We start from the raw sequence: 16,859 nt of genomic DNA on the forward strand, positions 1-16,859 counted from the left end.
CATACCTAAACACCTTGCCAGCAGAAATCCATCCTGGAGTTTTGGCTTAGAATGCTGGAAACACCAGTTATACCAAAGATTTTCTTTTATATGTGATCTCAGCTAATACTTCCATTTCATTGCACAAGATCTCCTTTCAGCCCTAGCAAAACACAGCATTTTTGATCAATATTATCTTTAAATAACTTTTCAAATAAATAACTGAAGCTAAAAAACTCTATAGCTGTTGCTATTCCACTCTTACACTTCCATCAGTTATTTGCATAGTCATTCCCACTCTGATTTAATCATTCCTTTCATGACTGTCTAAGTCTACACTGAAAATGAGAACAGTAAATCAAACTAAGCACTTGGCAGGCATGCACTGGTGAGATCACAGCAAGATCCTGGAATAGCACAGGCACTCTCATATGGAAAAGGCTTGTGGAGTTCCCATGCAGTTCAAGTAACCATCATCTGACTCAATGAGCAACACCGAGACGGACACAGCCCTCTGCGGAAACCGGCTGCTAACGGGGTGAGCACGCAGGCAGGGAGGTGGCAGAACTGGCATCCAAAGCTTCTCAACTGATGTGTCACAATATGTGATCTAGCCTTACTACTGCATTAATAAAAGCAGCACAGATCAGGGTTTTTTATCTAGCCACACAATGAAACTCAGAGGTAAAAAGTCAGAAGCAAGAATATGACATCCTCATTAAAAGGTAAGCCTGCATACACAGAGAGGGTTTCATTTCTCTGCCTTTCAGTTAAATGAAATACAATGTTTCATGAGGTAGAAAAACAAGGTCTTGTTTAGAAAAGGTGTACTTGGCCCAAGGAGAATCACAAAAGAATTACTTAAAATGTGTTTGTGATTCATCATGGTTCAGTAACTTCTCATGAATGCTAATGTGTTTCAGAGAGATAGAAAGGCTTGTGCAGGTGTGACAGAAACAATTAGTCAGTTATTAGTAAGTGCTGGCTTCCCTGGCAGCCAGGCTGCTGGAGCTCCACATTACCTGTAAGCCTGCCAGTAACTCTCCACATGCTCCTGATATTTAGAACTGCCAAAGAGGCAGGACAACAAGTTAAATCTGCAAACACTCATTCCTTCCCCTCATTTTGCCTGCCTCCATGACAAAATTTGCACTTGAAGTAAAATGCTACATGCTTAAGACAGTGTGGCTCCTCTTCAGGAGTAAGTGTAAGGAGAGAATCTAAGTTTATCCACAATAAACTAAACACTTGCTCACTGCATTTCCTCTCCAACACCTACTAAAAGGTGCTTATTTCAGAAGAAGTATACATACATGGATCTACCTATATAGAGTAGAGCAGACAGCTTTGTTTAAACTTCAACTACTCCCTCCACCAGGAGCTTTACAGCAAGCAGTAAAACTTTATTCTCTTTTAGCACTCTAGAGATCTACTCATTTCCACAGGCCTTGCAACAACATTTAGAGAAAATTTTCAAATGTGTTGCCTATTACCCTGATATCTGGCATCCTTTCCTAAAGCAGAAGTCAGAACAGCATGGAGGACTGTTTAATTTAATTTCCTTTCAGCTTTTAAGAAAATATGCTAAGATCCCTTAATTACAAATGATGTTCAATGCTTAAAAGGCTACCCTCCAACAGATACTTAGGAAAAAAACCTCAGCATTTTCTGAGAGCAACAGTATAATCCAAGCAATCATGCTCCAACAGCAAGCCAGAGATGTGTTTACAGCAGCAAAGAACAGCCTGGCTTTGACTCTGTGTCTCACTACACACCCGAGACACTCAACTGCTCCAGCATAATGTTCATCCTCTCTATGAGACAGACATCACAATTTTTGTAGCACAGTGAATCTCTGAAATGAATAGCAAATAATTCACTAGTGGCTGAATTTGTTAGCTATACAAAATTCTCAGGGTCAAAGGCCAGTGAAATGAGATGAAAACCATTAAGCCAGCAGATTTCAGATTCTTTTGATCAAGAACACAGCCATATGCCCATGCCTTTATCCAACCACAGCTCCAATTAAATTTGCAGGAACTCAGTTTTTCATCTGGTTTAGTGGCTAATTTCTTAACATTTACTACCACTGAAATAATAAGCATAGACCCCACTGTGCTTTATACTGCAGGTTTGCACACATGCATGTGCGTGCATGGATATAAAAGCCAAATATTTTGATTAAAAGAATGCTTCCTGAGTGCAGCTTACAATCTCTTTTTGCTTAAACAGCAAAAATCTTCATAGGAAGGCTTTCCAAGCTGTTCAGAAAGTAGCAATGGTCAGAGGCATAGCTGCAGCTGCACAAGATGGGTGCTTCCCACCCCAGTGATCTGACCTGTGCATTTATTTTCTCCATTGTTATCTATACCTGTAGTGCAAAAAAGAATATGACCCATATCTGTCTTGGTTTGTGCTGAATTGACAGGAGCAAAAGTTAAGTTCATATTTAATTGTAATTTAATAAGAATCTTTCCTGTCTGCACGCCCACTCATCCACCTTGAAGGACCCAGAATAATCTAGGATTGGCCTTAAAAGCTCAGGAGCTTCCTTACTCCCACTGCATCCTTATGGTAGACAATCCATAATGCTGTCTGCCAAGGACTCAAATGGGATCTGCAACAGCAGACAGAAAGGATGGAGAGGGAAGAAGTAAAAAGAAAAAGGAATGAGAAAGGCCAGTGGCCATTCTGAAGCACAGCAGTCAGTTTGTATGTCCCTGACATGCAGGACAATCCAAGGTGTCACTTGGCTTCACTACTCTGCCCAGAGGATGCAAAAGTTGTTTGAAAACCTGTTACAGTCCTGCCCTGCCACCAGCTAGTGATCCAGCATCCAGCTGGGCAATATGTTATATAAAAATGAGCACGTGTTAGAGCTGTGGAGGACTGAGGAATACTTACCTAATGAATGTGCCATTGTGTTCTGCTTTTCTAACTCTTCAGTCAGTTAGAAGTTACATAATGGCACAGATATTCAACATCAGTTTCCATATGCCTGACAGACTAAGCTCACGTGACTTTGTGTGGGGGAACCCCCCAAAGTTATATATCACATGGATTTAAATTACTAAACTGAAACACTGAAGATCAAAAATTCTCTTTTCAGGCTTATCTTGCAAGAAAGACAGGACCTAAATAAACTCCACAATACCTTCCCCTCCCCTTTGGGGGTCTGCTAATGCTTTCCCCTTCTACTTGTTTTATTTCTCTTTTCTCTTCCTTCATTCAACCTTATTCTACCATTATCAAAAGCTTCAAGGAGCCAGAATGTTTTTTCTGCCATTTCTTTGCAATGCCAAGTTCTGCCTTTCACTTCCAGTCTTGGTATCCTCTCCCCCCTCCAGTGGCCCTTCCAAAACTATAATCCATTCTTTTAAGAGCTGCATTTTCTGTTGATAGTGCCAGAGGCCAGGAAGGCTCCTGGCAGTACAGTTCCAACAAAGAGTCTGAAACTGAACAATCTCTAGGGATAAGGAAGTCCATGACATGGTTTTTAAAATAAGAATAATAATAATAATAAAAAAATATGCCTCTGGCATTGGCAGCTTTTAGATATAAACACATAAAATTTCCCTTCCAAAGGGGCAGGTAACGTACAACGCTTTTCACCAGCAATGAATACCTGCTCCTCCTACCTGCGTAAAATGCTCTGCAGAATAGAAGTAAAACACATTACATTGGGGATTCATATACCCACAGATGTCAATAACATTCCATTATTTGTAGTCCATTTCTGCAGAAGCAAATAGTGATGCCAGCTGCTACAAATTTCTTCTCTTCTAACAATTGTGCAAGGTGAGCCATTGACAACTGCAGAATAAAATTATTTTTTGTCAGAAATACTTTAAAATAACTACCGCAGAAAGACACGTTATTTTACGCCAGTGTCTCAGCAACCCAGTCTTTTTGTCTGCAAGGGTAACAACAGGGAAACTGCTGCTCCTCAGACAAAGTTGCTCTACTAACACAAAATGAGAGAGGCTCCTTCTCTTCCTAAATACTTGCTCTGCTTTAGCAGCATACCAGTGGGAAAGAAGCAGATAACTTCTTCCCTTGAGGTGTCCAGATTGTTCTGCAAATAGCAAAAGCCTTTGCAATTATCACACGTATCACACCCAGCTTTCACTGATTTCCTGAGTTCCTCAGTGGGACCAGAAGTAGCTGAAGACCAGTTTTAGACCATAGAAAGGAAAAAGTAACTCTGCATATTTTAAGTCTGCATCAATTTCCTACACAATTCAAGGAAGGTGCCTTCCTTTCTTTGACCTTAATTTTTCATTCAAGACTTTGAGCACTGAACTGTGACTATGTGGACGAATTCTCTGCACAATGTTACACACTGCTCACAACTGAAGAAGCAATGTTTACAGCACTGTGTAACTGAGATAATTCTCTTTCTTCTACTTCTAAAGGACAAACTCCAGAGGTTTAACACCTCTGTACTGAGTGACTTTATTTTAGCAAGAGAAACTGAGTTGGGCCAGCTGTTCAGGATTATTTGGTTAACATTTTTAGTGAAAGTATTATGGCAAGTTATTACCAGATTTTATTGTACAAGATCAATAAAACCCTTGCACAGATTTCTCCATTAAGATAGCAAAAAGCTACAGATTAAGTTTTTCTTTTGAAATAAACAAAACAAACAAACCCCAATCCAAACGCACACATAAAAACCCAAACATCCAGAGGTTTTTTTCAGTTTTAAGTGTAGATATCTCAACATGAAATCAGTACGAATACAAAACGAAAAATCATGGAGAATGTCAAGGGTTAGTATTTTTCATGAAATCACATTGCTACTTCATGGTCTTTTACCTATGGACAACCTTTATTACAGAACAATCTGCTCTAATTCAGAGAGCAAAGAAAGATGGTCCTTCACTCATGAAATCTAGATATTTCCAGAGAGTCTTTATATACACTCCTTTAAGAGCTCATGCCAGTTGTCCAGTAATATTTTAAAACCACCTATGTTCATTTCAATTGACAAAGTGCCTTCTAAACCATTCCTTTTTCTTTGACTTTCTCTTCACTAGGCTTTGTGCCACCATCAGAGTAAAAAATGAAAAGAAAAGCAGATTTCTCAAACTGAATTTAACACTTCTTAAACACTTTTTTTGCCTTTAGCATACACTAAGAGTCTATGAATTTCTACCTAAAGTTGATATATAGGTTTATTCAATAAAAATACTGGACAGTTAACTTAAATAGAGCTGCCCCGAGCTTTTCCCAGTGTCTGGTGGAAATTCCACTATATAATTCAATAGATACAGGCAGAACTGAACTACTCTATCTGAAAAAAAATTATTGCAGATCTTTTCTGCCCTGTTTGGCTAAATCATCTCACCAAAGCACTACAATTATAGCAGGAACTTCATATTACAATCTGGCACATATTGTCCATGCAGTCCCTTTGGAAGGCAATTCCCAGCTTTTATTCAGAAAATAGCTTGCAAATATATCTCTTTGTGTCTACATTTGGCCTACCGTCTACTCTTATATTTTTAAATTAATGCTAAGATGCTCAAAACAACCTCCAAGTTTTCTAACCACTTCAGGTTATCTTTATCAATACAGAACACAACCTTGCCTTGCTCCCACTTGTAACTTCTCCTATAGAACAAGTAAAGATGAAGTGACCACATTGACCAGACTCGCCTTCTCTTTCGGTAAATACAGTAAATTAAGAGATTTTGCTGCAGCACTCACAAGCTAGCATTTGACTGATTAACTCTTTCTTCCAGTAGTATTACTTTTGAAAAAAAAATAGGCCATGGAGTTCAGACTAGACGATCTTTAAAGGTCCCTTTCAACCCAAAGTGTTCTGTGACCCAGATTGATTTTTAACAAAGATATTTTTCTCCCAAGGTTTCTCTAAGTCATGTCTCTTGTCCCATGTAGTGTGCATATGAAATGACAACACACATGGGCCACCATACAACACACATGCACCACAACTCTCTTTCCCATTGGCTACTTCTGACAGCACAGTTAATTACGTGTACAGCTGTAATTATACATCCATAACTAACACTTGTCTATCTTGATACAGAGGAGGCTGCTGGAAACAGACTGGGATGACGAAGCTAGAAGATGTAGAAGATATTTTATGAGCCCTGTCAACTGGTGTTATGCACTTCGTACCAGAACCTGCACTGTGTGGCACACCTGAATTCCCCTCTCCCTATTTTCTTTTGGAACACTGCTTGCATTGAAGCACTGGAGGGCAGCCATCCTGAGGATGCACTCACTCAGGGCACCAGGCCTTACCGGAGGCAAAGACCAAAACTACATTCTTCCAATATCAAACCAGTGATTTACAATGTCTCTTGCATCACGTTAAAACTACACTGTTGCACAATGCCATTCCACTACAGTCACATATCTCATAGACAACTTGTAGCAGGAAACACTGGACCTCCCAGGTACTGACTGAACTCAAAAGCAAGACATCAGCAGTATGAAAACTGACTCAGGCTTATCATTCCCAAATTAAATTAAAACTACGGGTTCTCCTAAATGGCTCCAAATTGCCAGCCTGAGAGGCTACCTCTCGTTCAATCCACATCCACAGCTGGGGCTTCTTTGTTGCAGAGGAGACAGCTACCCACAGGACATTCTCTAAAGGGGGCCCTCAGCTCTGAATTTCAATAGATCAAGAGAAAAAAGCCTCAAGACAGGAAAGCAAGGCTTATCCCCTTAGCCAAGCTTATGAAGGCTAATGGACACAGCAAGAACAATTAGTTGGAAACAAAGGACCTATAGGTTGACTTAAGTTTGATTTTCTAGTCTAGCTTGGTGGACTAGGTACTGATTTAGGGGAGGGAAGTCCAACTGCTTTTTCCTTTATGCCATCATTCCTTTAATTGGAAAACATAGCCTATAGGCTACAGTTGGTTTTTTCAACCTTTGTATATTAATTATACAGAATTAATTCAAAGCTAAAAGCCTCTCCATCTCTAGAGTGAAATTAATAGTTTTACAAAATTTAAGCAATTTGGAACATACAGAAAAAAAATCTTAAAACCTACTGGTTTAACTTCAATCCACACACCACTGAATTGTGGGTGTTTTGATCCCTCTGGCCTATAAATTGGGAGATCAATGTAAAATCCCAGTGCAAACAGCCCAAGACTATTTTATTTATACATTTGTATCAAAACAGAACTCGAATTCCAACTTGGATTTAAAATTATGCAGATTATTTTTTTCCCTTCTCTCTCAGCAGACATTTCTCCTTTATCATAATGTGTCTTCTGAGTCACTTACAGCTGCAGGGGATGAAGTCTTTGCAACCTCTACTTTCCAGAAAATCATCCTAACACAGCTGACACAACCAACTCGTTACCCCAACACACACCCAGACACTTTCAACAAGCTAAATTCCTAAGGTAGCTGAAGGAAAAAATGGCCTATTTTTAGCAGGTCAAGAAATAAAAGCCCAGACTATTGGATATTTTAAAAGTTTATGGAAGATACTGTACATGGATACATATTAAGGCTAATCCAAGAAACACAGACTGAAATCACCATTTTATACAGAGGGCAGAACAGATGCCCAAGTTTCCACAGTTTGTCCAAATACATCAGAGAAAAAAGCCAGGACAGAGAAAGGCTCAGAGCAGCACAGGGCAGTGAGATTATTTTTCTCTTTCAAAATTGCTTTCCACATTTGCGCTTTTAGAAAAGTTTCAAATTTAGCTCCAAAATATGAAAATCAGTCCTTTCAAAAGAGATCACATAACTGACCTACTTCGAACATTAGTTACAATTAAAGAGAAAAGAAACAAAAAACCCTGAAACAACAATTGTTTTATTTTTTCAAGGTCGGAATTTTTTTTTTAATGCCCTTTCCCTCCTTTTCTGGAACTGGCACTAGCTGTCAAATCTTTGTTTGTCATAAATATGGTAAAAATCATATTAAGCAGTCCAAAATGAAAAAGATCTTCTCGTTTTGTAGACTTTTTGGTTGACTGGCTCCTTTTTCTCCCCCTTTCTCCCTTCTCCTGAGTAGTTACAACCACCACACTAAATGTGTCTTTTGGTCTCCAATGGAACTTCTAACTTGTTCAGAATTTCTGCCCTTATTTGGTTTTTTTTAGAAAAAGAAGATTAGGCACAACAAGAGAAGTTATGCATATCTACAGAAGAGATTTTAGACCTACATAAAGTAGAGCTCAGAATTAGACCCCTTCATCTAGGCCTGAATTTTGTGAGTTTGATGACCAGAAGAGATTTCGGGCTCATGTGTGAAGAGGGACAGTGGGAGGTGGGGTGAAAAGGTTGATAGGAAGAATGTACTTGAACCACAGGGGGTAGAGCTTCAACAGATGAGTCTGCTGGTGCTTGAAGGGAGGAGAAAAAAAAGAAAGCTTGGGAAGGTAAAAAAAAAAAAAAAAACAAGACAAACACCAATACTCCATCATTTTAACAGCCTAGGGTATACCAGATATCTTTTCCAGAATCCAAGGACAAGTACTTACGTTTAGGAATTTTTTTTTCACTTGGTTTGGCTCAGTGCTACTGAAAAACTTTGTCCAAAAGTCCATGTGCCGAGCCAACATTTATTAGGTTTCAATTTCCAGCTGAAGCCACAACTGCTGCTATGAAAATTAATGTGGCAATTGTACCAGAAAGCAAAGCAATGGAAAAGACTGCACTGGTATGTAACAAGTACATTCACTGGCACCAAGAGAAAAAATTGTATTATATCAACCTGTGTCATAGACATTTTTCTCTTCTCATTATTAGAGAAAAAATGTGCAAATCAAATTTATTGTTTGGCCAGAGGATATTATATGGATAGTTATAAATTCCTCATCACCCAACCTCAGTGGATTACTGCCTGTCCTAAAATATGAAGCAGCAATTTAAAGAGTAACCCCTGCTATGTTGCCATCAACAAGATTCAGTGAAGAATACTGCAAATTGCCAGTCTAGCCAGTCAGAAAGCCTTAACTGCTCACATGAGATATCTTTGCCAAAACCCATGTATCCCTCAAACTTCTGCTGGACTATGTGATAAATGTATGTTGGCTGAAGAGGATGAAAAAGGGGCAAGCAATAGTTTCACTTCAGCTACAGATTCAAGAAGCAGAACACATGCATGTACTGAGAGTATATTAATAGTTAATTAAAACAAATCTGAAAGATCAAGTCACCATCAGAAGGATTACAGATGGCTTTCAAGTCCACAAACAAATGCACGAAGTATTTACAGCATGCGCATGGTCACAGGAAAGGACAACTACTGAATTTTATGGATGTTTCAAATAGACTACATCAGGAGACCTGACTCTTCCCATTTTTACCATGAGGCTGACAATGAGCTAGAAGTAAACTACCCCTGAATAGCACCAGTCATCTAATCTCAGACAACACACATAAAAATCTCAGCTGAAGGAGGTAAGCTGAAGCGCTCACAGCATTATTTGAGCCTGTTGTCAAACCTTGCTTATCCCTCCTCTTGAAAAACTTCAAAATGTTCGATGTATTTGATATGGGTTGTCAACTTCATACATTCTCATTAAGAAAAATAAGGTTCACAGGGAGAATTTTGTCCAGGCTCATGCACACTCGGATTTCCAAAAAAGGTCTGGCAAATTAGATAATCTTCCTCTGCTGTATTAAAGAATGAGAGTTTAATGCTATCACATCTCCAGAATCTGAAGTTCTTCTAACAGCAGTGACCTGTCCTCCCTTTCAGTTGAAGCAAGCTCAACAAGAAAAAGAGCCAGGTTATTATGTGTGCATCCATGTAGCTGATAAGGAAATTATACCATCTCTGATGACACAGAGATGTCATAGACAGATGACAGATTTCAGAGACAGATTTACATTTCCTATGCCAGCCATAAATTAGGTATGTACAATAAAGCCTTTGAGCTAGAGATTTTAAGAATATAGGACATGATACACACTTCAGGCCACAGCTTTTCTTGGAAATCTTAAACAGAATTATTTATGTGAATAATAACCTGAGGGTTCGCAGGATAAAGAACTTAAGGACTGGGCAAAGACCTTGAAATCATGAGAGTTGAGATAGAGATAGATAGACACCAAAGAATAAGGTACCAAAGTAGAAGTGGCAAACATGGAGGAAGAAGTTACAAGGAAAGTTTAACTCAAAGAAATAAAAATCAGAAGGATAGCAGAAGAAAAAGAGAAAACGCACACAGCCAGGACACATATATAGTTTTGTAAAAAACCCACTTGGGAATAATTTGTTTTCCTATTTTCCACCCTGTTACACCTCCCTCTGCCATCCCCAGCCTCTTGACTCAAGATGATGTTTCAAAAATATTTTAAATCAACTTAATTCCATCTGAAAAGGGAAGTCTTTCCCCTAAGCATTGAGTTGTAGCTCCCACTGCCTCCCTTCTGCTAGTGCTAGCTTCTGTGGAGTTTTGCAGTGCTATTTGACTGTAAATGGAACACAGCAGAAACAGTAGTAAGAACACTTAGGGTCCCCAAAGGTGGTAAGAACAGGTCCTTTATCATATTTGCATAACACCTCCAGGTAGTATACTCAGCTTTCTAAAGAACTCCATAGCCTATTCCCTAGAAATGCACCAAAGTGAGTTCATTTATACATAAACTAAAACACTTTTCTATAGGGGATCCCTACCAGCAGTACCCACAAGTCTTCATTGCAGTGTGATTTATTGCAGAACAAAAAAACACCTTGTCCCCAACTTCTCACAATTAACTTCCCTCTCCTGGCAGCCATTGACAACAAGCCTGCTGCAGGCAAATCAAATACACTGGAAACCTGCCGTTAGGGAAAAGAAATCAATGCACTTCCAAGGGTTTGCAAACAAGCACCACGTGAATCCCTGTTCACCTTGCTCTTGAGTGCAGGCATGTGCTTTACAAAGCCATCTGCTCAGCAGCCTGAGAAATCAGTGCCTCACTTACTGATGGGCACCACACGTGTAGCACCAGCCACTGCCAGCCTGCCCAGAACACAGAAGTTTTCCTCTGTCAGATGTGAAATGGAGAGAAGAGGAAGCATGCTAGCTATCCCCTGGAGCATAGACTTCTCATTAATATTCCTCTTCACTGTTAACAGTGATCAGAAAACAGAGAAAGCCAGCAGGAAGGTTATGACATTATCTTCCATCTCTCTTTTGTGTCTCACCCTTTCAATAATGAAGGATCACACCACAGAACCAAATTCTTGCAAACAGCTTGATGCAAAAATGCTGAGCAAAAGACAGCTCTGCAAGTTTGTGACTATTCTTCCATTAGTCTCTCTAAAACCATATTCATGAAGTTTATTTAAGTGTCACATATATATTATCACCTCTTAGATCAGTACTATCAAATGCTTGCCAACATTCTGACTTCTGCCAATTGCTTTTAGTTTCTCTTTCTTTTTCCAGTGCTATGTTTGAAGAGAGAGGAGGAAAAAGAAAAGAAAAAAAAAAGTGACTGACTTGAGTAGAAGGAAAATTATTCTAAATCCTTTAAACAGTTGCTCTGTTAAATTGACACAAGTTTAACAACGTGTACTTGGCACATTCCTCTTGCCACGAATACAAGAAACTTTAAAAAAAAACCTCACTCAAAGCAGGGAAATCTTTTAAAGATACAGCACATACCTTGCTGAACAGCGGTCTGATACCCGTTACAAAGCCATTTGTAGATTCAAGTGTTCAAATAACAACAAAGACAACATAACTGTAAAGGCTTTTTCTTTTTCTTGAAGTCTTCTTTTTAATAGAATGATGACTGAATGGGGAGTCAAATCTCACCAACCTATTCTCACTCAAATTGTGCATTCCAGACAGTGCAGGGACACAGCAGAGGAGAAAGTCTACTAGGCCCAGGTATAACTGCGCAGAAAAATAGACCAGAACAGACAACAGTACTTTTGCTTGATTCAAGGGTACATGATGTTTCCCAGCTCCCAGGGTTCCTAAAATCCCATCACCTTCTACAATGTGGAATGTTCTTTTAATCCAAGGACATGCTGCACATTCACAGCACAGCATGACAAAGAGAGCTTGTAAATTTTAAAGAGATTGTTTATTTCAAGGAAACTGACTGTCAAGTGACAGCAAAATCTCAGCTCGAGAGGAAAACTGTACTTCATGGCCTCATTTAAGTCCCAAGCAAATCCTTATTTGACAATTACAGAATTAGAAACACTGCGGCTGGCAATATATCAAAATAAAACAACAACAACAAAAGCTTGTTATTGGAATAAGAGAACACTGCATGTTAGTGTGCAGGTGCACTGGCAGAGACCTGGGGAAACCTTTTCCTAGTAACACTTAAATCTATAGGCATTAGCCACTGACTCCATCACATACTGAAGCCAACTAGAGTATCAAAAGAAGAAAGCAACAAGTCTTATGTGTGAGCATGGGAGCTCTGCTCCCTGTGTATCAACATGGAAAACATGAGATCATATTTCAACATCACTTTGTAGGCAGGACATTGAGATAACCCATGTCTATGAGCCCAAACCTTAAAATCAAAGAGACTTCTACTAGGTAGACAAAAACAAAGAGCGGAAGGAAGGGTGGAGCGCCACGTTACTCTTGATCTGTAATTCGCTACCTCGCAGCGTTGCTGTCAGGAAGCTCAATGCACACAGCACTGTTTCAGCAACAGTTACACTTTTACGCACCATAATAAGCTGTGTTTCATGAGAACCAGGGTAAAAGGGCATTAAAAAATAACTCTGTAGGACGACACAGTATGTCGCATCCAAGCAGCAAGAATACAGAGTACTTGCTTTTAAGAGCACCAATGGTCAGGTTATATAACGACAACTGCAGAACTGCAGATACTTTTGGTTACCAAGACTGCTACAAAGTAAGCAGGTAAGACTTTTTCCTCTCCCCTCAGCAAAATCTGTCTGAACTCTTTACCTAGTATTTTTTTCCTGGCATATGGAGAATATAAGGAAAAATATCAAAATGGTAAGTATATAAACCAGTTTTCTTTCCTCTAACCCCCCGACCCCCCATCAGCAAATTGTTTATTAGAACAAATCCTCAGACAATGATACTCAAAGCAAAGCTGCAAACTACAGAGAAGGCAGGTGTATTGTAGTGCGCAGTGAGTTTCAAAGAGATTACAAAGAGAGAGAGAAAGAAAGCCATCTACCCCTGTGCAACCTTTCCAGTATGAATAAATTGTGATTCAGGTTTGCCTCTAGACGAGTCAATTCACGCGCCCAGATCCACAGACTGCACTGACAGTATCTTTTACTAATACCCATTTCACATCATGTTCCTGTTTTAACCATACTAATCTTTCTTTTCTCTCACTAGTGAGTTTTAAAAGCTGCTGCAGCACTTTTAACAGCTTTATGACGTGTGTTAATGGATATTTTGCTAACAGTACACAAGAGGGACTTTTACCAGCAAGCTGTCACCGCTGCTGTTCCTCCTCCTTATCTAGTTACTGGTCATCAGATTAGATCCCCACCACCTACTTAGACAGCTAAAAAAAGAAAAAGGAAAAAAAAAAAAGAAAGAAAAAAAAAAAGGTGGGAATCAGGGAAAGAGAACCTTCAAAGAAAGCAAACTTGCAGTTCAAATTGGAAGAACTTTATGTAAATTTCAATGTATTTTCTTTCCTCTGTAATATTCTGCCTAAGCCACTCAATCAAGCAGGAATGACATGGAAAGAATGGGACTAATGCGAACAATGAATGATCCATAAATGTCTGTGAGATTATATAACTGAGGATGAGATGGCATGCATGTGTGTGTGCATTTGGGGGAAAGGAGGAGAAACAGACAAGGGGAAAGAGGAGGAAACAATATCCCCAGTCACTGATACAGGACTCAGTACAGTTCTTACTCAGTTTCCCTCTCTTCCCAAATGACAAATATTTTAACCAAGGGCAATCAGGCAGCTAAGGGATGAAAGCAAAAGAAAACCTAATTGCTAATGAATACACTTCAAAATATCCCTGGCTGAAATTGCACCATAACTGCAGTATCATGAAACACAGCTCAGAGACAACCATGTTTATACTAAAGCAATTAACACACGGTACATTTCCTGCACTGTTATTATCATTGGCATTCTCTCTGTGTTTGTTACACATTTAGAGCCTTGGCAGGTTAAGAGATATTCTTATAAAGTTAAAAACAAAACGTTGCTGATTTGAAATGTACTCACTGTTATTTTTCAGGAACTCCTATATTTACTTTACACCATTCCCAGGGGAGAGCTGAACAGTTGCATTAGTTCTGCAAGGAAAAGATATTCAAAATAAACTTTGCAAAGGCTTTGAGCCAAAAAAACTTTACAAATGTAACTTTTTAGACCCAGTACCCACTTGCTCTAAAAGGCTGCTCTACAAGGCTTGCTCTACTGTGGCTTTGCATAATCACCACCCACATTTCAGAACAATCATTTCATCTGAAATTCATCAGCGGTTTGATCACTTGTGTGAGCACTAACTTAGGAAAAGGAGCACACGCGCCCCCTCCCACCCCCCGAGAAGCTCTCGGCTGCCGGGTCGAGGGGGAGGCATGCCCTCGGAGGCGGCGGCTGGGTACCAACGCCGAGCTCGGCGCTGGCTGCCTGCGGGGATGCACTTGCTTCAAAGTTGAGCCTTCTCCTCCCGAGCGGCGCCCGCGGCGGTGCGGACACTTGCTGCGGCCGCAGTCTCCGCCCGGGCCCGACCCCGCGCATTAACCCCCGCGGGTCCGGCCGCGCCGCTGCCCCGCACGCCGCCCCCCGGTGCCCCCGGTCCCGGCGGCCCGGGGGAGGCCCCGCCAGCACTCACCCCCCGCGCCCGGCGGTGCGCGGCTCCCGTCCCCTGCCCTCGCCAGCGGCCTCCGGCCACCAGGAGCAGCCGGTGGCGGGCAGGGCTGCCCGGGGCACGGGAGGGGCTGAGGAGGGGACGGAGCGGGAGGAGGTGGTGGCGGAGGAGGAGGCGCCGGCGAAGTCGCGGCGGGGAGGACCGGGAGGCTGTGGCGGCACGGCCGGGGGCCGGCGGAGAGGGCAGGGCGGCGGGAGGAGCCGCTGTGCGAGGCGAGGCGAGGCGAGGCGGGTCGGGCCGGGCCGCCCCCCCGCCGGCAGCCGCCGTCCGAGGCCCCGCCGTACTGACAAGCACAGCGCTGCGCTTCCTCTTTCTCACAGCCGCGGCGGCCGCCCCCCGCCCGCACATCCCGCCGCGGGGACCGGCTCCGGGCTCTCCCGGGCAGGTGCGGGGCTCGCCGGCCGCCGGCCCCGTCCCGTTCCTCCTCCCCGGCTGCCCTGCGCGCCCCTCCGCGCTCCCGCAGCGCCCGGCCAGCGCCGCTGCCGCGTCCCCGCTCCGGACCGAGCTCTCCTACCTCCGGCGTGGGCAGCGTCCCCCGCCCCGAGCACAGCGGGGCCGCTCGGCCGCCCCCGCCGCGGGAGCCGCGCTCTGCTCCGTGCAGTGCCGCCGCCTCGGTGCGGTGCGCTGGGCTGCCCCCGGCACTATCCCATACCGGGGCTCGCACAGGCACCCGCCGCTCTCACTTCCTCTTCCTTCCTCCTGCTGGCCGGGCCGCGATGTGCAGCCCCGGGCCGGCTGCCGCCGAGGGGTCCCGCGGATCAGCAGCACCTGCGGGCGGGGGACGACACCCGCTCCCGCCCCCGCCCGCTGCCGCTCCGCTTCCCCCGCGCGGGGGTGCGGCTGGCGTCCCTCCTCCTGCAGCTCCTAAACGAGGGATCCGGGGCTACCTCCTTGCCTTTGGAATAGCTGTTCGTGTTTTGATGCCGCTTCCCTTCCCGGAGCGCCGCGGCCGCCGAGCAGCCCTGCAGCGGGCACGCTGCGGCGCACGTCTGTGTGTTCGCCCCCGAAGCGAGCGAGCCGCCGCGGGAGCCCAGCCCAGCCCGGCCGGGCCGCTCCGGGCCGGGACCCGCCGGGAGGGGGCGGCCGCTGCCCCGCTCCGCGCCCCTGCCCCGCTCCCGCTTGGTACCCGCGGCCGCCCAGGCCCCGGCGCTTCAGCATCCCCGCGGCCCGCCAGCGCCGGCGAGTGACGAGCGCCCAAGTCGTGGGTTTTGCTCGCTGGAAAAGTCAAATATCAAATATCAGTTCTCCGTCTTCCCGAAAGAAAAGTGATCAATAAGCTTTGGTTTATTTTTCTTTAGCGCCTTTACCCACAGTTACTGCGTGAACTACACAGGGTATGTCACCCTGCAAACCATCAAATTATATCTTCTAATACCAGACAGTGAGGGTGGTGTTTTCCTTATTTTTTTTCTGAAGTCCTGTACATTTCACTTTGACAAGAACTGATAGCCACGAAGCCTGCTTGTGGTACAGCAACTTTTATTGTGTGGTGTAACAAAATTTACTTATTGTGAACTATCCCATCATACATGAAGACCAAAACCTGCAGAATTACTGATTCTAATCTTGCATATAATTATGTACAAGAGGATCTTTATGCAGGGTAATAATTCCCAGTGATTTCCCATAAAACCACTCTTCTGCAACACCCAAGTCCTCAAACCACAATAACGCTGTTATGCATCAGCTGATATTTAAGAGGCTCATTGCTCTGAAAGTCCCACAGCTGCCTGCTAGGATTTTATACCCAGCAGAATTGCTGTGGGCTTTCCAGAAGAGGAAGGAGACTTCTTTCCCTCCTTAGGCTGTAATGCACCATGACAGCAATACACCAGATCTAAGCAAACACTCTGTGTTAGTTCTGAGCAAATACGCCGGTGTGAGGCAATAAATGGCATGACTCACCTGAGTCACAGATGACTGTTTTTATAGGACTAGAGCAGAGATGCCACTAAGTGACAGGGGCTAAGAGTAGACCCCAAAACCATGGAAGCTCCTTTTCGTGCATGAAGAAACTGCCTGCCTGGTTTCTTTCAGGCAGGTGTGGCACAGGTGACAGCAACGAACACTGGGGGAGCTGGGC

General features: G+C 43.1%; 1 protein-coding gene across 3 annotated transcripts in view; it reads right to left on the reverse strand.

Annotated features, from left to right (window-relative positions):
• ELMO1 (engulfment and cell motility 1) overlaps nt 1-15,431 on the reverse strand; it is a 303,547-nt gene extending 288,116 nt beyond the window's left edge. The window contains exons 1-3 of one of the 3 annotated variants that reach the window (XM_064704900.1): nt 15,291-15,431; nt 14,128-14,198; nt 13,359-13,440 (exon numbers count right to left, since the gene is read on the reverse strand). The gene's annotated coding sequence lies outside the window, so the exon portion shown is untranslated. Of the gene's footprint in view, nt 1-13,358; nt 13,441-14,127; nt 14,199-14,740; nt 14,875-15,290 lie in introns of those variants that run through there. The other 2 variants (XM_064704898.1, XM_064704899.1) reach the window with 2 other exon arrangements.
• Nucleotides 15,432-16,859: the final 1,428 nt, after the last annotated feature.

This window comes from Zonotrichia leucophrys, chromosome 2 (assembly GCF_028769735.1).
Source record: "Zonotrichia leucophrys gambelii isolate GWCS_2022_RI chromosome 2, RI_Zleu_2.0, whole genome shotgun sequence".
NCBI classification, from domain to species: domain Eukaryota; kingdom Metazoa; phylum Chordata; class Aves; order Passeriformes; family Passerellidae; genus Zonotrichia; species Zonotrichia leucophrys.